The sequence below is a fragment of the Zingiber officinale genome, chromosome 5B, assembly GCF_018446385.1.
Source record: "Zingiber officinale cultivar Zhangliang chromosome 5B, Zo_v1.1, whole genome shotgun sequence".
Lineage (NCBI taxonomy): Eukaryota > Viridiplantae > Streptophyta > Magnoliopsida > Zingiberales > Zingiberaceae > Zingiber > Zingiber officinale.
The window spans coordinates 57,973,245-57,995,054 of record NC_055995.1 but is presented as its reverse complement, the minus strand read 5'-3'; the positions used below and the strand labels follow the sequence as shown (position 1 = coordinate 57,995,054).

The 21,810-nt window shown below is 40.5% G+C and overlaps 1 long non-coding RNA gene across 1 annotated transcript; it reads right to left on the bottom strand.

Annotated features, from left to right (window-relative positions):
• Positions 1 to 229: 229 nt before the first annotated feature.
• LOC121987429 lies at positions 230 to 755 on the bottom strand. The gene is made up of 4 exons (XR_006113583.1): positions 696 to 755; positions 580 to 620; positions 415 to 492; positions 230 to 317 (listed from the first exon to the last, which is right to left on the bottom strand). It is a non-coding gene; the product is annotated as an uncharacterized LOC121987429 (long non-coding RNA).
• Between the last annotated feature and the right edge of the window lie 21,055 nt (positions 756 to 21,810).

Here is a 21,810-nt window from a genome sequence, read left to right as displayed (position 1 = left end):
AAATTAGTTGAACTTTAACTAAATGTTTTTTATTCAAAAGAAACTACCTACTGTACCACGACCACCTCCATCTTCTAACTCTAAGCCAGTAAAATTTTCAGAAAATGCCTACCAAACAATAATAAAAGCATCAAGCCAATATAAATCACAAACTCAAGTTTCAATGCTAAACTAATTATCATACTCCAAATACATAATGAATATAACAGTTTGGTGCAACTTACCCCATAATGGTATCTAGTATGCATAACTAGTCGGGGCAGGACAATACGTGCAACTGCACAACCAAACCTCTCATCCATAACTTGCATAGTGACCTTTAAGGATAGTTACAGACACACAAAAAAAGTAACCAGAAGCTATGTATAAAGTAATAAGAGGAATAAGTTATAATGACAAACTGCAAATTGATACCTGGCTACGCCTTCATCTCTTTCACTCATCATGGAAATGTGCAAAGGCATGAGGGTCAAAATCTAAAGCATGCATCACCTTTGAAGAAAATGGCCTTCAGTTGCCACCAAGCATAATGAAAGAAAGAAGAAATAGAAATAGTAGAATTATAGAGCATTTACTAACCTCGTGTATTAATGTGGCTAAAAGCAATGTTTCAACCTCAGCTATTAAATGACGAGGGACATTTACATGACCTACAAATCATTGAAGGATAAATTCCAGAGACCAACATAGCTTACATTGACATGCCCCATGGTCAATTTGTCAAGGTTCTTGAAGCTTCCCTCACTATTGCTATCTGTGGAAGATGGTGCAGGTTCAGTTGCAACCACTAGAAGAACTGGCAGCAGAACAATTCCAGAGAGAAGCAGCATCGCTAAGACTACATGAATAAATGAATAAATTACTTGAGATGATTGTATGACTGATGGCGGCATTTCTTAGAGAGCCATTCAACAAATCTAGTGAGAAATCTTTAATTTTCTGCTTCACTAATTCTTGTTGAAAGTAACAACGAAATATCTTCGAGACAATTTATCAAACAGTTCATAGTTAACATCTATATATAATTGAAACTTTGATGACTTATTTAACATACTTAGCATGAATGGCATGAACTACTATTTAATGACCAGAAAAGGATTCATGGATCTAACAATTCGACTAAAAAATAACAAAGAGATTTCATGAAGAAAAGAGGAAATCCTATTACATACACAGCCTAAAACAACATGATTGTCGGTGTTGACAAGACAGAGTCAAACAGATTTTTGGATGATGAAGAATCTAAAATAACTGATCCATAATTTCTCACCCATAATCTCCTACACAAGCAAAGATTGGTTCAGAAAACTTCCTTCCTTCAATTGGATCACAAACAATCTTTGAAGAAATTTTAGATAACAAGAGCTCTTCCTGTATAAAAAAACATTAGCATCAACATCAAGAAATGTTGCTTGAGAATAGAAGATAAGAGTTACCTTAAGTTCTTCTGCCGTGCAATCTACACCCATTATCTGCTATGGAAAAGGGTCATGCACCTTTGGAGATGTGGCAGTACTAAAAATCAAGATCACCGTTGTAGGAGGCATGGAGAGAAGGCCCTCGGATTGCATGGAGTGGACAGAGTTTCACTTGGCGTCGAAAAGTTCATGCCGAGGAGGTCGACCACAAGGTTCCACGCGTAGGGTGGGTGCTGGTCGCTGAGGTAGCAGGATCACACCTAGCGGAAGAAGGTGACGGCGACACCCGACTAGGCCGGAGAGGGCTTCGACGGAGAGAGGATGGGCGAAGATGTTGGCGGAGAGGAGTTTAGGGCTGCGGCGGGGAGGTTCTGGGTACAGGAGTTGGCGTGAGGAAGTGGTCACGAATTTAGGTTTTGTGGGTAGTTTCGGGCGTGAGGATATGTTTCGGGCATGAGGATATGTTTCGCGGGCAGATGAGGGTGCACGGAAAAATATTTGCGGGAGTTTTGTTTTGCGTGAAAACTTTTGGTAAAATATTTAGAAAATTTTGAAGATTATTAAATGCTAATATTTTATAATATTTATTCACAGCATATATTTTTGTACGCTGTTATTTATATATATAACAATTATTAACAGCGTGCTCCGCGTGCTATTAATATAAAGTTTTGGCAGCGCACTTTGCACGCCGTAGAAAAATTTATTAACGGCGTACTTTTTCTGCACGCTGTCATTTGCATAAATATTTTATTATCCGCAACACACATAATTAGGCGCACCGTAAAAACTATTATTAACGGCGTGCTTTAACTGCACGTCGTTGATGGTGCGCTGCGGAAAGTCATTTTTGTTGTAGTGAGTGTGCTACCACTCCAAGGAATCTCGGCAATGGAGGAAGAGAGGGAGAGCAAGAGAGGAGAGAAGGAAGAAGAAGATGGCTTGAATGCACACTAATGTGATTCCTTAATGTGGCCGGCCACACATGGAGGTTTTTAAACCTCCATGTAATACCAAGAGTCAAGACTCTTGGTATTCCTCATGAGGTGGCATACCATGAAGAAATCTTGATGATGTGGCACATCATCATTGGCCGGCTCTATGCCAAGTCACAATGACATGGCATTTGGTCAAGTCAAGGTCAAGTCAAACTTGACTCTTCATCTTCCCTCTCAAGTCAAGTCAAACTTAACTTAAATTCTCCCATGGTTGATCAAATCTAACCATTGATTCAAGTCAATTTGATTTAATGAATCTCTATTTATTAAACTAAATGATTTAATGAGTCATAATCTAAATTAGACTCATTGGACACATGAATCTAATTGAGTCCAACTCAATTAGTTTAACTTGGATTACTCTTAATCCAATTTGGTTCATCACATGAACCTATTCCTCTTGGTTCTTCATATGAACCTAATCTCCATCTAATTGCCCTTTGTGTGTGACCCTATAGGTTCTTGTAATATTGGAAATGCTCCTAAACCCATTTAGAAGCATAAGTAATGAGCGGTATCTAACAACACATCATTACTGCCCAAGTTACAAGAATGTTGAGATCCAACATCACCTTGTGACTACTAATTGTGACCCTCATAATATATGATAATGTCCTTCTATCCTTGACATCTAGATTGATCAAATGAGGCATAGACCATGTCATCTTCTAATAAATCTATATCTTGAACTCCAAGCAGACTGACTTTAATCAAATGAGCTCAATATCTCATATTGACTCATTTGGGCATGGTCATGCTCTTAGTGGTCTCACGCTATCAAGAATGTTGATGTCTCTCCCGTCATATAGGAGGGATATATCCCATCTACATCACTCACATCCCTCCGCATAATTTGTTACATACCCAGTAATCGCCTTTATAGTCCACCCAATTACGGGTGACGTTTGACGAAGTCAAAATATGTAACTCCTTATGTAGGGAACCATGGTGACTTCAGGTCCAAGGACTCATAGTCATACTAATAGTCACTTGAGAAAATATATGACACTCATATAATGATCCATGATACTTTCTCATGGCGGGCCATTCAGTATACATTCTCCAATGCATACCCATGTGTCAACTTGATATCTCTATATCCATGACTTGTGAGATCAAGTCATCGAGTTGACCTATATGCTAGTCTCGTCGCATTGACATTGTCTCTGAATGTTAATACTTGACTAGGAATGATTAAGAATAGTGTTCTCTATATCATCTCACTATCGATTCAACCAATCGATTGATATCGATAAGAACCTTATACTCAAGGACGCTATTATACTTAGTTATTTGGCACCAATACAAGTAAGTATAATAACCATAAATAAATGTCTTTATAAGTATATAGGAATATGATACATCGAGTCCATACAACAATCATCATATGATTGGCTCTGGGGCTCTAACTAACACTTAATGCTTCATTAATGTAGTGATCGTTTGGTCGATCGATCAGCCTGGCTTCCTTCTTTTCTTTGAGTCGAGTCTACTCTATACCATGTCATCATTGTTTGGTTGACCTATCTTCTAGTTAGGTCGACCGATCAGGCTTTGAATGAACTTTGCTTTGTTCTACTCTGGTCTGATTTCTGATTTGAGTCAGCCTAGTTTGATCGATCATTCCCTACGTTTGGTCAACCGATCAGGCCGAACCTTTAACAAAGAGTTAAATAGAATATTCCTACAGAACAAATGTTAACATAGTAATATATATGAGATGCATGAGTAATATTGGACAGTAACACTGTCTTGATCTCAACTTAGAAATCTTCCTAATTTCTTTAGTTGGATCAGCGACCTAGGGTTTGTTCCTTCCTACAACATGACCTCACTGTTGCTCCTCCAGTTGCTTACCTCAACCTACCTGCCAAACCTTGGTCCTCTAGACCTGTTTGGACTTTGTCGCTTAGCATCGGATCGGCCCACCAAGACTTTCCCTCGATCTCCGGTCCTCCAAACCTATCGAGCTTCCCTGCCAAGTGTTGAATCCTCTCAACCCACTTTGTCACGCCCCAAAGGAGTCTCTGCCTGACAAATGGATAGCATCTCCCCTATAACTGCACTACAAGAAAAACCCTCATAGACATCAGTTTTCCACCACTATCTATTACAAAATCGATCGATGTCTATGAAGGCGATGTAAAAGGTCTATCATTTTAGACATCGGGTTATAACTGATGTAGTATCACTTAACGACACTGGTTTTCGAATCCGTTATGAACCGGTGTAGTATCACTTAACGACACCGTTTCAGCAACACTGTAAAACCGATGTGATATATGTTAATAACACCAGTTTTGGCAGCGGTTTACGATAGATGTAATATTAACAACACCAATTCCATCAACGATGTCAAACTAATGTAATATCAGTTAATGACACCGATTTTGGCAACGATGGAAAATTGATGTAATATCAGTATTATTTAATGACACCGATTCAATTTTCGGAACAATGAAAAATCGATATTATACAACATTTTAATAGTACAAAATTTAGTTAATATTATTATACATCGGTGTATCTAAACACACCAAGTCAATATCCATGTAACCAACACATAAATATTATTCTTACAATATAAAAAGATAATAGATATTGTACACATCAAGTTTGTATCCATAAATTACACAAATATTCTTCTTACAACATAAAAAGGTAATAGATATTCTACACATCCTAACCATTTGGGCACCTACTTCCACTGTAGAAGGAAATGCCAAAGGGTCCACAGAGGAAACACAAATCTGCAAGAACAAGATCATCATAAGAAAGAAGAGTCAGCTCCGGTGAAAAGTGATCGAAACAATGTAACGAGACGAAGAGCTACAGTAGATAAAAATGCATACCTCTATCGAAGGTTAGGGGCCCTTATATAGGGCTTCCTGGAGGCCTGTGCATGCTCTTCAAAGCATGCATGCTCCTCAAAGCATACCTAGAAATGGTCGTGTCAGAAAAGTACGACTGATGCCATACCTCAACCGTCCGAGACTATCTCTGATGTGATAGTGAAAACTTCCATCGTATGATTCTCTGTCCGGTCGGCCGCCAACCATGCTGTTTGTAGGCGACTCATGTCTCGAGAGGGATACCACCGGTTGTCCCCTTTGTCCTTTTCTGCTCCTTTTTTCCTGTTGCTAGCCTGACCAGGAGAGATGCAGGGACCCACTACCGTCCAGGACGGGACGTGTACTGGTCCGAGCGAGAGGGCTGCTCGGATACATGCTCTGACGGGAGTCTTCGTTGATTTGCAACTCATCCGAGCGAGCAGGCCGCTCGGCGCCTCAACCTTCCTAGGCGGACTCATGAGCGTCGAAAACCCGGCTTGCGACCGAGCTATTTCGGCGACGCATTAGGCACGGTCGTGGCCGATCAGCCAGGTGGCCTTCCGATCGGCCACACCTTTAGGTTGACTCTTGGCTTTTGCCTCCATTTCGTTGACCTCTATCCCGCACGAGACTCCACTCTTACTACTAGATCACGTGCTTTCCCCTCAAGTCTAGTCGAAGGAGGCTGAAAGTCCGACTGGCTGGACTGCTAGTCCGGTGCTGTATCGGCCGTTCAGCTACCATGCAGCTGCCCGGCGGCCTACCCACTAAGCCTTCGACAGTTTTGATTGCCGCTGGTTGCCTTGCCGATCCAAGGGTGATTAACGTTGATGTCTAACATATCTCCTCGAAATTCATGCTAATCCTTGCCATTAAGACTGAGCATGCACCCATGCCCGAGTAATAGCGTTCATTAAATGTCTTACCGCCACGTGGCGCCGTCGCCGTCATCGTACGACGAAGGCGTCAACTCCGATGGGACAAGCGGCGGCTTAAATTTGACGGTCAGATGCCAACTTCGCATCCGATGACCTGGATCAGACGACTAAGGTTGACCGAGCCCAAGGTTTATAGAGCACCGACGCCGACTCCTATTCTATCGTCCCTGCCTCCGCGTGCTTCTCCGACTTCTCTTGCCTCAGTGCTCTTGCAATATTTTACCTCCCTCAAAGTTCTTTTGTAAGTTTTCTGGCCCTCTCTTGTGTTCGTGTTTACTTCCCTTTGTTTTCCTCGGCGTCTCCTCTACCGTTGTTCCTTCCGTTAACCTTTTCGACGAACCTTTTGTTTTCATTCTCCGATTATGGCCAGTTCTTCTGCCCCCTCTCCCGACCTTTGGTAACAAACCATGGAGAGTCGGTTTGATTCGGGGGATACCTTTAAACTGATCAATTCCTATGACATCCCTGTTGACCACAAACTGACTTTGGCTGAGTCATCCGACCGGCCTCATGACCCGCCGGTCGGCACTGTTACCTTCTTCCACGACCAATTCGTAGGTGGCCTTAGGTTTCTGATCCACCCATTCATCATAGAAGTTTCCAACTACATTCGTATTCCGCTCGGCCAGCTCGTGCCCAATTCCTTTTGGCTACTGTGCAGCGTAGTTGTGCTCTTCTGAGCGCACAACATTCCCCTTAAGCCTCAAATTTTTCATTATTTTTACTACCCCAAGGAGTCCAAGATGGGCACTTTCTTGTTTCAAGCTCAGATCGGCTTAGTTTTCTTTAATAAAATGTCTACCTCCAACAAGCATTGGAAGGATCATTTCTGCTTTCTGAGTTTTCCCGAGCCGCCACCCTTCCGAACCCAATGGCAAACTTCGTTGCCGACTCCCCCCGACCTGAAAAGGTACCGGACCGAGCCCGCTTTTCTGCACGCGGCTAACCTGCTAGCCGGGCTGAAGCTGGACATCCATAAGCTACTGCTCGAAGGGAAGATGTACCTATTCGGTTTAAGCTCGATCTGAACGCGGCTTCCGAACGGCCCTGGTAAGAAATAACCTTCTCTCCTTCTCCTTGAGTCTAACTGATTTCTTTTCTCTTTCTTACAGCCGAGACCATGATGAAATCGGTGGTGTTCAGCATGCTGAAATGCAAGGCCGCCGAGATAAAGGCGGCTGTAGTGCTGGAGTCGGAGAAACTTGGCCTCACCTCGATCGGCTCGCATGAAGGTGAGAGTGAAGAGGCGCAAACGGCGGGCGAGGCGTCTGCCGCTCGGACAGTCACCACTGATGCAACCGGGGAGACCGCTCCATCGAGTGCGCAACCTTCCACTCGGCATGAGGAGGCCGAGTCTACTGATGATGAACTTCCATTGGTTGGGCGCAAATGCCGCCGAACGGGCACCCTGACCTGCTCGGCCACCTCAGTCGTTCACGTGTCTGAACAGATGGGCGATCCTCCTCTAGCTCCAGCGTCTTTGGAAGCGCTGTCGTCTGACCGGACCCTATCTCAAGGAGACTGGCCTTCCGACCCCGTCACTGCTCAGCCTCTCAGCTTGCTTCCTCCAGCTCGCCAGATAATCAAGTGATCTCTTATTCGCTCTGAGCTGGTCAGACAATCTTCTGCCCCTTCCGCGTTCGCTCAGTCTACTCCGGGCCAGCACAGGACTATCAAGGCTTTGCTCCACCTACCGACAGAGGAATATCTGCAGAAGGCCGAACAGCCGTTGAGCCCCGAACACTTAATAACTATTCGGGACAAAAGTCTCGGAGGACGTCCTAGCGCGCATTGGCGTGATGCCCCCTGGGCTGCTCGGCAACAGCTATCTCCAACAAACCACCTGGGTAACTCTCACAAGCCTTTATTTCTTCTCCCCCGTTTGGTACTAACTGTTTTTCTTTTGACCGGGTTGCAGCATTGGGTGGAAAGTATAGCGTGTTGGTTGCTACTCGGAAAACCTATAGGTTCCACTGTACAAAAATTTTGTACAAAGGTCTGAACCTTTTCCTAGCTACCATGTGTTCTTTTAAATTAAATTTTGGATCGCCTGCGGAACTTAACACGTTTGATCCAAAACTTAATCTATTTGTTCTTTTAGGTTTTGACTTGGATCTCCTGCGGAACTTAACACGTTCGACCCAAGTCTCCTTAAGTTATTAATTCCATTAAATATTAATTTCCATAAAAGGTTCCCAGTACTGACGTGGCGAGGCACATGGCCTTCTTGGATATGGGAGCAACCACCACTGACTAGACAAAACCTTTAATAGAAAGCTAATATTTAATTTCCTAAAATAACTTTAGGTTAACCAAAGAGAACAATCAAATCACAAGGAAAAGAAAGAAACAAAAGAACACAACTTCGAAAAAACATATTCGAAATTCTAGAACGTAAGCCTCTTGTATTTGGTATTATTTCCATAAATAACTAGCATGATGCGGAAATAGAAATTACTAGTTATACCTTGTAGAAAACCTCTTGATCTTCTACCGTATTCCTCTTCTTACCCGGACGTCGTGTGGGCGACGATCTTCCGAGACGAGAACCACCACGCACCTTCTTCTTCTCCAAGCAAGGTTCGGCCACAAGAAGAACCACCTCCAAGGAAGAAGAACTTGATCACCACCAATGCTCCAAAGGATCTTCAAGATGAGGCTTCCTCCTCTTCTTCTTCTCCTTCCTAGGTCCGGCCACCAACAAGAGCTCCAAGAGATGTATGGTTCGGCCACCAAAAGAGAAGAAAGGAGAAAGGCTAGGGCCGGCCACAAGAAGAAGAAAAGAGGGAGAGAAAAATAAAATATTGTCTCTCTTCAAGGCACCTTAACCCCCTCTTTTATAATCCTTGGCCTTGACAATTAAGGAAACTTATTAAAAATAATATCAATAGCTTTCCTTAATATGAATTAATGAGGAATTAATAAAATAAAAACTCCCCATTAAATTCATATGGCCGGCCACAATTTAAAGAGAAGAAAAATTTCCAATCAACAAAAATTTCCTTATTTGTTCTTGTAAATTTAATTTCTCTTCAAAATCCCTTCATGGTTGATAAAAAGGAAATTTCTATAATTTTAATTTTATCAACATGTGGATAATATTTAAAGAGAAAATAAAACATCTCTCCAATCTACAAATAAGGAAAGAGATCTAATCTTTTTCTTTAATCTTTTGTAGATCTATTACAAGAGAGATATTTTAATTTTAATTCTCTTTAAATTATATCTTCCACATAATAATAAAAATTAAAATTAAATTTCTTTTTTAATTTATTTTGGCCGGCCCTACTAGCTTGAGTTCAAGCTAGGATATTATACCTAGGCCGGCCCTAGCTTGTTCCCAAGCTAGCTTGGCCGGCCCCTATTGGGTGAGTTTAGAAGGTGGGTATAGGTGGGTATAGAACTCTATAAATAAGAGGCTACGATAGGGACCGAGAGGAGGAATTGGTTTTGGTCTCCGATAAAATTAAGCATCCCGTGTCCCCGAACACACAACTTAATTTTATCAATGATAATTCATTCCACTAGAGAACTATCATTGAACTACCGCACCAATCCCAAATTACATTTTTGGGCTCCTTCTTATTATGAGTGTGTTAGTCTCCCTGTGTTTAAGATATCGAATGTCCACTAATTAAGTGAGTTACTGACAACTCATTTAATTAATATCTAAGTCCAAGAGTAGTACCACTCAACCTTATCGTCATGTCGGACTGAGTCCACCTGCAGGGTTTAACATGACAATCCTTATGAGCTCCTCTTGGGGACATTATCAACCTAGTATCTCTAGGACACAGTTTCCTTCTAAAATCAACAATACACACTATAAGTGATACCATTTCCCAACTTATCGGGTTTATTGATTCATCAAACTAAATCTCACCCATTGATAAATTAAAGAAATAAATATCAAATATATGTGCTTGTTATTATATTAGGATTAAGAGCACACACTTCCATAATAACCGAGGTCTTTGTTCCTTTATAAAGTCAGTATAAAAGAAACGACCTCTAATGGTCCTACTCAATACACTCTAAGTGTACTAGTGTAATTATACAGTCAAGATAAACTGATACCTAATTACACTACGACCTTCTAATGGTTTGTTCCTTTCCATTTTGGTCGTGAGCTACTGTTTATAATTTATAAGGTACTGATAACATGATCCTCTGTGTGTGACACCACACACCATGTTATCTACAATATAAATTAATTGAACAACTACATTTATCACAAATGTAGACATTTGACCAATGTGATTCTTATCTCTAGATAAATGTTTATACCAAAAGCTAGGCTTTTAGTATACACTCTAACATAGCGGTATGCCACTGCTTAGCTTTCCTTGAAGAGGAGTTCAAAAAGCTCAAGGTTTCAGGTGGGGCTCCCCTACAAGGCCCCTCTTATGCCGAGCTGAAGGCCGATCTGAATAAGACCAACAAACTGTTGGAGGCCGAGCGGCACAAATCTTTGGGATTGTAAACTATGGTGGACCGGCTCAAGACCCAAGTGAAAACATATGAGAAGAAGATCACTTTAGTCACCAACAGGAAGAATCAGGCCATCACCGACCTAGAGACGAAGAATGCAGAGGCCCGGGCGCTTGACCTAAAAGTCAACGAGTTGACCGACCTGCTTACTGCCGAGAAGAATGATCGTTCGGCGGAGGTGGCTGATCTTCAGAGTGATCTAAAGACCTTGCAAGACGCATTGGAGGCCTCCCTAGCCACTTTTAAAGAATATCAGGAGGCTGAACCTGGTCGAGTCGCGGTCATGCAGCAGCATTACATTCGCTTGGAGAAATTTGTTGAAAAAGCCTGCGCTCGGCTCGTCCATGCATTTGAGTTGGCCATCACCACCACAGCTAACTATCTGAAGACAAAGGGTCGGCTGCCTTAAGACTTCACTATTCTCGTCCGCGATCATGCTGACCTTCTGACCACGATTCTGGACGAGATTTTTAATTACTTAGAGTGAAGTCGTGGATGTATATTGGTCGTTCGGCCTATTTCACTTTTTGAACTCGCCGTTCGGCTAATTTTGATCAATGAACCTTCTATGGCCCTTCCTTGGTTGCTCGTCTAACCGTCGTGTGTATTCGAGCGAGCTGTCCGACTCTTGTGAGGCCTTGCCTCTCAATCTGCGAGTGACCACTCGACAGTCGAGTACAAGACCATCACTCTTCCATAAGTTTCCTTAGGATTACGCAATGCCAAGGCTGGACCCTCCGGCTACCGCTCGGTGATCTATGAGCTGGGGGGGTTATAGTCGTCGGTCCGACTCTAGAGTTTAACGTCGCCGCTCGACGGGCTTCCGAGCGAGATATTTATGGTCGCCGCTTCGACCCTAGAGTTTAACGTCGCCACTCAACGGTCTTCCGAGTGGGATATTTATGGTCGCCGCTTCGACCCTAGAGTTTACGTCGCTGCTTGACGGTCTTCCGAGCGGGATATTTATGGTCGCCGCTTCAACCCTAGAGTTTAACGTCACCGCTCAACGGTCTTCCGAGCAGGCTATTTATGGTCGTCGCTTTGACCCTAGAGTTTAACATCGCCGCTCGACGATCTTCCGAGCGGGCTATTTATGGTCGCCGCTTTGACCCTAGAGTTTAACGTCGCTGCTCGACGGTCTTCCGAGCGGGCTATTTATGGTCGCTGCTTCGACCCTAGAGTTTAACGTCGCCGCTCGAAGGTCTTCCGATCGAGCTATTTATGGTCGCCGCTTCGACCCTAGAGTTTAACGTCGCCGCTCGATGGTCTTCAGGCCGGGGGGTTTACAGTCGCCGGTTAGACTCTAGAGTTTAACGTTGCCGCTCAACAGTCTTCAGGCCGGGGGGTTTATAGTCGCCGGTTCGACTCTAGAATTTAACGTTGTCGCTCGACGGTTTTCAGGCTTGGGTGTTTATAGTCGCCGGTTCTACTCTAGAGTTTAACGTCGCCGCTCGACGGTCTTCAGGCCGGGGTGTTTATAGTCGCCGATTCAACTCTAGAGTTTAACGTCACCGCTCGACGGTCTTCAGGCCGGAGGGTTTATAGTCGCCGGATCGACTCTAGAGTTTAACGTCGCCGCTCGACAGTCTTCAGGCCGGGGGGTTTATAGTCGCCGGTTCGACTCTAGAGTTTAACGTCGCCGCTCGACGGTCTTCAGGCCGGGGTGTTTATAGTCGCCAGTTCGACTCTAGAGTTTAACGTCACCACTCAATGGTCTTCAGGCCGGGGGTTTATAGTCGCTGGTTAGACTCTAGATTTTAACATCGCCGCTCGACGGTCTTCAGGCCGGGGTGTTTATAGTCGCCGGTCTGACTCTAGCATGGCTGCTCGGCCATAATTTTGCAAAAACTTTTTGATTTCTCTTCCAGCGGTCGAAGGAAATAAAAGATGATAACAAGTATATCACATATTACATTGGCGCACCTTTCATCCAGCTCGGTATGGCTAGAGGTGGCTTGCATTCCATGGTCGCTCTAGCTTCCGCCCGTCTTCATCCTCGAGGTAATAGGCTCCCGACCGGAGTTTTTCTACAATCTTGAAGGGCCCAATCCAAGGAGCTCCTAGCTTAGTGACATCTCCAACCGGCCTGACTTTCTTCCAGACGAGGTCACCGACCTGAAAAGATCTAGGAATTACCCGCCTGTTGTAGTTTTGCTTCATTCTTTGTCGGTACACCATTAGCCGGACGACAGCCTTGGCTCGCATTTCATCCACCAGGTCTAGCTCCAAGAGCCTCCGCTCGGCATTTCTCTCGTCGTAGTGTTCGATCCGATCAGATTCTATCTCGACCTCCAATGGGATGATGGCCTCTCCACCATACACCAAGTGGAATGGGGTCATGCTCGTTCCTTCTTTGGGCGTTGTTCGGAGCACTCACAATAAATCGGGCAACTCATCTACCCAACTCCCGCCGTCGTGGTCGAGTCGAGCCCGAAGAACTCGCAGGATCTCCCGATTAGCGACTTCAGCTTGCCCATTGCTTTGGGGATACGCGACGGAGGTGAAAGCCTGCTGGATACCGTACCCCTCACACCACTCCTTGAGTTGTTGACCCGAGAAATGCCTTCCGTTGTCTGAGATGAGTTACTGCGAGATGCCGAACTGACAAATGATGTGCTACCAGATGAATTTTTTGACCATCTGCTCAGTTATTTTAGCCATTCGTTCGGCCTCAATCCACTTAGAGAAATTGTCGACTGCTACTAGTAAGAACTTTCGTTGTCCGGTCACCATTTGAAATGGTCCCACAACGTCCATGCCCCATTGATCGAATGGGCAGGACACTGTGGATGTCTTTAATTCCTCCGCGGGACGATGTGAGAAATTATGGTACTTTTGACAGGATAAGCACATGGCGACTGTCCGGGCGGCGTCCTCCTGTAAAGTTCGCAAAAAGTAGCCGACCAAAAGAATCTTTCTTGCCAACGAGCGGCCACCCGGATGTCCGCCGCATGAACCTTGGTGTACCTCTTGCAGAATATAGTCCACATCCTCCGGGCCAACACATTTAAGCAGAGGCCTAGATAACGCGTTTTTGTAGAGCTGATCGCCAATGAGGACGAATCGACCAGCACTCCTTTTGAGCATATGCGCTTCCAACCGATCGGGAGGTGTTGCTCCTGTTGGAGTGTATACTAAAAGCCTAGCTTTTGTATAAACATTTATAAGAATCACATTGGTCAAGTGTCTACATTTATATATACCAAATATAGATATTCAATTAATTTATATTATAGATAACATAGTGTATGGTGTCACACACAGAAGATTGTGTTATCGGTTCTTTATAAATTATAAACAGTAGCTCACGACTAAGATGGAAAGGACCAAACCATTGGAATAGTCATAGTGTAATTAGACATTAGTTTATCTTGACTAATAAATTACACTAGTACACTTTAAGTGTATTGAGCAGGATCATTTAAGGTAAGTTCTTTTTATACTGATTTAATAAAAGAACTAGACCTTAGTTATTATGGAAAAGTGTGCTCTTAATCCCAATATAATAACAAGCACATATATTTAATATTTATTTCTTTGACTTATCAAAGGGTGAGATTTAGTTCGATAAATCAAAATGCCCGATAAGTTGGGAAATGGTGTTACTTATAGTGTGTGTTGTTGATTATAGAAGGAATCTGTGTCCTAGTAATCTAGGTTGATAATGTCCCCAAGAGGAGCTCATAAAGATTGTCATGTTAAACCCTACAGGTGGACTTAGTCCGACATGATGATAAGGTTGAGTGGTACTACTCTTGGACTAAGATATTAATTAAATGAGTTGTCAGTAACTCACTTAATTAGTGGACATTCGACATCTTAAACACAGGGAGACTAACACACTCATAATAAGAAGGAGCCCAAATTGTAATTTGGGATTGGTGCAGTAGTTTAATAATAATTCTTTAGTGGTATGTATTATTATTGATGAAGTTAAGTTGTGTGTTCGGGGCGAACACGGGAAGCTTAATTTAATCAGGAGACCAAAACCAATTCCTCCTCTCGGTCCCTATCGTAGCCTCTTGTATATAGAGATTTATACCCACCTTCTTACCCATCCTAATGGGGCCGTCCAAGCTGGCTTGGAACCCAAGCTAGGGTTGGCCAAGACAAAGTGGATGAGCCAAGTTGGTGGTCGGCCAACGCTTGGGTCCCAAGCTTAGGTGGCCGGCCACTAGAAAATTAAAAGGAATTTTATATTAAAATTATTTCTTATGTGGATATCATGGTTTTAAAAGAGAGTTTAAAATTTAAATCTTTCCTTTTATACTTTTCTACAAAAGATTAAGAAAAGATTTGAAATCTTTCCTTATTTGTAGATTGAAAGGAGATTTTAATTTTGAGAAAACTTTCATTTTTTAACCATGTTCATGATTTAAAAGAGAGTTTAAAAATTAAATATTCTCTTTTATTAGCTTCTACAAAATATTAAAAAAATATTTAATATCTTTCTTTATTTGTAGATTGAAAAGAGATTTTAATTTTTAGAGATAACTTTCCTTTTTGGAAATTATCCACATGTTTAAAAGAAGGATTTTAATTTATAAAATTTCCTTTTTACTAACCAATCATGAAGGGATTAAAATCATTGTAGAAATTTTTATAAATTTCTGGAAACAAATTAGGAAGTTTTAATTCTTGTTTTAATTAAAACTTTCCTTATTTTGGGGAGAAAGTGGCCGGCCAAGAAAATTGGAAAAAGAAAATTGATTTTTAATTAATTAATTTTTTGTTTTTCATGGAAAAAGAATTAAGGAAGTTTTTATTAAAATTTCCTTATTTGTCAAGACCAAGGATTATAAAAAGGGGGTAGAGGTGCCTTAATGGCTAACGACTCTATTATCTTTCTTCCTTTCTTTTCTTCCTTGGTGGTGGCCGGCCCTATTATTTTTCCTTCTTCCTTTTCTTTATTCTTCATTGGCTGGACCTTGTAATCTCATAGAGCTTGAAGATGGCCGGATTTTAGCATGGAGAAGAAGGAGAGAAAGGAAGTATCCCTTGGAGCTTGGTGGTGGTGACCGAACCACATCTATTCATGGAATATTTGTGGTGGCCGAATCATGCTTGGAGAAGAAGGTGGCTTAGGTGGATTCTACTCTCGGTAGATCGTTTCCCACACAACGTCTGGGATAAGAAGAGGAATACGGTAAAAGATCAAGAGGTTGTTGCATACAAAGGAAGGTATAATTAGTAATTAATTTCCGCATCATACTAGTTGTATTTCTTTTGTATGAATTCCAAACACAAGAGACATTAGATCTAGTTTTTCGAATTAGTTTTTCGAGTTTGTGTTTTCTTCTTTTTTGAATTTGTGATTCGATTGTTCTTTTTGGTTAACCTAGAGTTATTTAAGGAAATTAAATATTAGCTTTCCTTAAAAGGCTTTGTCTAGGCGGTGGTGGTTGCTCCCATATCCAAGAAGGTCATGTGCCTCGCAATGCAGTCCTGGAAGCCAATTTTGAAAATTAATATTTAATAAATTAATAACATAGGTGGATTTGAATCAATAGTGTTAAGTTCCGCTTGCGATTCAAATCTAAACCATTAAGAACAGATAAGTTAAATTTGGAATCAATGATGTTAAGTTCCGTCTGTGATTCCTAATTTAACTTCTAAAGAACACAATAGGTTATTTAAGGAAAGGTTCGACACTTGTACAAAAAAATTTTGTACAGTGGAACCGGTACATTTTTCTAGGACTAACCAACAATTGGTATCAGAGCTAGGGTTTGCCTCTGTGTGTTTAGAATTCAAATAGATTATGCACATGTCATACATAATTTAGGCAGGATAATAGTTGGCTGTGCTAACTTTTTGGTTGCAAGCTCCAACTATTATGGCTTATAGATGTTGTGTGTGATTGGACCTTTGGACATGTCAAGGGCATTATTGTGTGTGTGCATAATTGTATGTAACTAATACAGCAAGAGCTGTATTAGCCCGAGGATTTTAGAATTTTATTTTCGATCTAGATTACATGTACATTCCCTTGTGGAATATAGGATCGATATATGTAAAATTTTATTTTTGTCGCGGATCGGATTCTTGCGAGGCATGGTACTTTTGGAGCACCAGAGGCGCAGCAGAATAAGAAGCAAGATGGATGCGACGACTCGACCCGATGGCGGTGGCTAAAGATGGCAGCAGCTAGGGTTGGAGCACATGGAGGGTAGTAATAGAAAAAGGCCATAATAGTTGGAAAATAATTTTCATATTTATTGCTTTTATTTACTGTGATGTGTGTGTATGCATATGATGTATGCTAGGATAGGTTAAAATTCCACACTTTAAATAACTAAGTGGGAGAGGGATTTATTTTAATAAATTTCACGGGCTCCATTACTGGTTTGTAAGTGATGCAAACAAACTTGTGTGTTGGCTCTGAGTGCCTTCCTCCATATCGGATGAGTTTGTTTGCGGATCACTAGATCAAACTTCCATTTAGGATGACTATAGGAAATTAATTAAGAACGTGTGATCTTCCCCATCGGAAGGAGCACAATCTTATTAATGGACTTAGTGTCAAGTAATGGTATACACTTAGGAACGTCTAATAGTATCCTCCCCATCGGAGTCACTGCTATTATTTGTGTGACTAAAGGAAAACCAACTATTAATTTGTCAAAAAGATAAGTTGACAAGATAATAAAATTAAAACCCCCTCTTACAAATGTCGAGTTTTTGTATACGTCCACACTATCGTGGCATACAAAATTCACGGTGTATGAGGTAATTTTATTTGTCAGGATGACAAGGAAATAAAATTAATAGGAAAAACTCATCTTACAAATGTGTGGTTTTGTATACGTCCACACTATCGTGGCATACAAAATTCACAGTATTTGAGATAATTTTATTTGTCATAAAGATTTATTGACAAGATAATTAATGGGTAAAACACTCCTCTTACAAATGTTCGAATTTGTATACGTCCACACTATCGTGGCATGTAAAATTCCCAGTGTTTGAGGTGTTGGTGAATTTAAATAATATTGTTTGAGGAATCAATGTTATTTTAAATTCAAAGTTTTAATCAAAATATTTGATTAAAGATAGACCAACTATTAATTTTATTAGTAATGAAGTAAGGATGACGAGATAATAAAATTAATGGACAAAATCTCTTTTTGTATACGTCCACACTATCGTGGCATACAAAATTCACGAGGATTTTAAAGTGTTGGTCTTGACCAAATATTTTTATGATTCTTAGGTTTTCAAATGTTAGTCAATCCCCTAGCTGTTATACTATAGAATAGACTTAGTAGTCCCAATTGTAATGATTGAAAAACCTGGTCATTAAGGTAGACTGTCCTCTCAGAACTTAGAACAATAATGGTGTATTTTATTAGTTGTTGAAACATATTTAGTGGTGTTATCTACCGGTACCTGGTGTGTAGATACAGGAACCACTGATTATGTCTGCAATTCATTACAGGGGTTCCAAAAAATCTAACAACTATATAAATCACCTTCCACATAGGTACTGCTGTAAAAGTAGCAGCTGTTGCAGTGGGAGATGTTTATCCTTTGATAGGAATAAAATATGGATTTTCAGAAATTGTCTTTACGTACTAAGTTTAGAAAGAACCTGATTTCGATTTCTAAACTATTAAAGAATAGATATTCTATCTATTTTGATAACAAACGTGTTATCAAGAAAAATAGGGAAGTTATCTGTTCGGGTACATTGGTTGATAATTTATAATCCAATAACTCCCACGATGCAATAAATAGAAATTAATAACACATTTTTTAACTTTAATAAGAGAAAGTAACCTTCGAAAATGAACCAATCATATTTTTGGCATCTAAGGCTAGGTAATATTAACTTGAGTAGCATTCAAAGGATAATAACCAATGAACTCTTGGGTTCATTGGTAATGAAAATCTTTCCAACCTGCAAGTCTTACTTGGAGGAAAAATAACCAAGAAGCTTTTAAGTCTAAAGGGTATGGAGCCAAAGATATGTTGGAATTGGTTCATTCTGATTTGTGTAGACCTTTGACTATCCAGGCAAGAGGTTGTTTCGAATATTTCATCTCTTTTATAGATGACTATTCGAGATAAAGATACATTTACTTGACACGCCACAAGTCTAAGTACTTTGATTAGTTCAAAGAGTAACTAGGCTGAAGTGGAGTAACGTCAAAGTAAAAGTATCAAGTCACTACGGTGAAATCGTAGTAACGAGTACCTCTTAGGAGAGTTTAGGAGTCACTTATCAGAAGTCGGGATTTAATCCCAACAAACTGCACTTGGTACACCCCAACAGAATGGTGTAGTAGAAAGAAGGTATAAGGCTCTTATGGAATAATTAGATTGATGATGAGTTATTCAGAAAATTACCAAATTCGTTCTAAGAATATACACTGGAAACGGAATTGAACATAGTACCTTCTAAGTCAGAACTCTCTACTCCCATAGAATTGTAGATTGGTCGTAAGACTAGTTTGAAGCATATTCAGATATGGGTGGTCTAGCACATGAGAGACATTGATAATATTGGACATGAGTTCACTAGTTTGTGAGTTATCCTAGAAAAATGAAAAGAGGTTTTTAGTTCTTAAAATCGGAAGGTCATTGTTGGCACCAATGCCCGATTTTAGAAAAGGACTATGAACCATAAGCCCATGAGTAAAAATTGTTCTTAAGGAAATTAAAGGACACGTCTAATCTAGTACCAACTGTACAAGATGAAATATCACAAGAAAGTGCAACACGTATCACAAATAATACACAATTACAGAAAGTGCCTAGTCATAGTGGAAGGGTTGTTAGGCAACCTAAAAGATTCATGCTTTGGGAGAGTCTTTGGACTTGATCCCTGGTGAACATGAACTTGATTCCCAGAAATATGATGAAACAATCCAAGATAGAGATGCCGCAAAGAGCAATGAATATAGAATTAGAATATATGTATTCTAATAAAGTCTCGGAGCTTGTAAAACTACCAAATGGTGTAAAAGTCATTGGGTGTAAATAGGTCTACAATAGGAAAAGAGGGATAGACAGGAAGGTGGAAACTTTCAAAGCAAGGCTTGTTGAAAAAGGAAACTTTTTCGCCGGTAGCCATGCTTAAGTCTATCCGGATTCTTATATTTATATGGACTATGAGATTTGGTAAGTGGATGTCAAGACAGCATTCCTTAATGAAAGTCTTGAAGAAAATATCCATATGAAGCAACCAGAGGGATTCATTGCAAAGGGAAAAAGAGCATCTTGAATGTAAGCTCAATCAGTCTATGGACTGAAGTAAGCTTCAAGGTCTTGGAACATCCGATTGTAATTCAGTCTTATGGATTTAGTGTCCGGATGAGTCTTGTGTATATATAAGAAGTGTGATGAAAGCGTGGTGGTATTTCTTGTACTATACATATATGATATTTTTGGTAGTTGGAAACAATATCAAAGTGTTGTCGGAAGTAAGGGTATGGTTGTCCAAACCATTCAATATGAACGACTTGGGAGAATGTGCACATATTCTCGGGATCAAAGGGATCACAAGAAAAGAATGTTGTGTTTATCCCAAGCTTCATACTATGCTAGCTCGTTTTAGCATGCAAAACTCCAAGAAAGGGTTTCTACTTTTCAGGCATGGAGTAACTTTATCTAAGGAGATGTCTCCAAAGACATCAAAATAGATAGAGGACATGAAGGCAATTCCTTATGCCTCGGCTGTCGGAAGCCTAATGTATGAAATGTACGAGACAAGATATCTATTTTGTCCAGGGCATAGTTAGTAGATATCGAAGTAATCAGGACTGGGACACTAGACTGTCGTAAAGCATTTGCTAGGCAGATAATTTGATCCCTGTGGGTTACACGAATTTTAATTTCCAATCAGATAGGGACAATAGTAAGTCGACCTCAAGATTTTTGTATTTACTTTAGGAGGTAAAGCCATAACTATTGAGGAGTGTTAAGCATAGGTACTTTTCAAACTCCACTATGGAAGTTGAGTATGTGGCAGCCTCAGAGGCAGCCATAGAAGCTGAATGACTCAGTAACCTCAAGATGGACTTAGATATGATTTCTAGTTTGTCCAAATATTATTACAATTTATTGCAATAATATTGGTGCGGTAACAAATTCGAAGAAACCATGAGTCCATAAGGCAAGTAAACACAATAGAGCGCAAGTACCACCCAATACGAGAAATCGTATAAACGAGGAGAAGTTGTTGCCGCCTAAATTGCATCAGGTGATGACCTATAGATCCTTTCACTAAGGTCCTTAAGGCAAGAGCTTTTGATGGGCATGTTGAAGGGTTGGGAATCAGATGTATGGTAGCATTTATGGCAACATAGTCTTTTAGTATAAGTGGGAGATTGTTGGAGTATATACTAAAAGCCTAGCTTTTGTATAAACATTTATAAGAATCACATTGGTCAAGTGTCTACATTTATATATACCAAATATAGATATTCAATTAATTTATATTATAGATAACATAGTGTATGGTGTCACACACAGAAGATTGTGTTATCGGTTCTTTATAAATTATAAACAGTAGCTCACGACTAAGATGGAAAGGACCAAACCATTGGAATAGTCATAGTGTAATTAGACATTAGTTTATCTTGACTAATAAATTACACTAGTACACTTTAAATGTATTGAGCAGGATCATTTAAGGTAAGTTCTTTTTATACTGATTTAATAAAAGAACTAGACCTTAGTTATTATGGAAAAGTGTGCTCTTAATCCCAATATAATAACAAGCACATATATTTAATATTTATTTCTTTGACTTATCAAAGGGTGAGATTTAGTTCGATAAATCAAAATGCCCGATAAGTTGGGAAATGGTGTTACTTATAGTGTGTGTTGTTGATTATAGAAGGAATTTGTGTCCTAGTAATCTAGGTTGATAATGTCCCCAAGAGGAGCTTATAAAGATTGTCATGTTAAACCCAACAGGTGGACTTAGTCCGACATGATGATAAGGTTGAGTGGTACTACTCTTGGACTAAGATATTAATTAAATGAGTTGTCAGTAACTCACTTAATTAGTGGACATTCGACATCTTAAACACAGGGAGACTAACACACTCATAATAAGAAGGAGCCCAAAATGTAATTTGGGATTGGTGCGGTAGTTCAATAATAATTCTTTAGTGGTATGAATTAT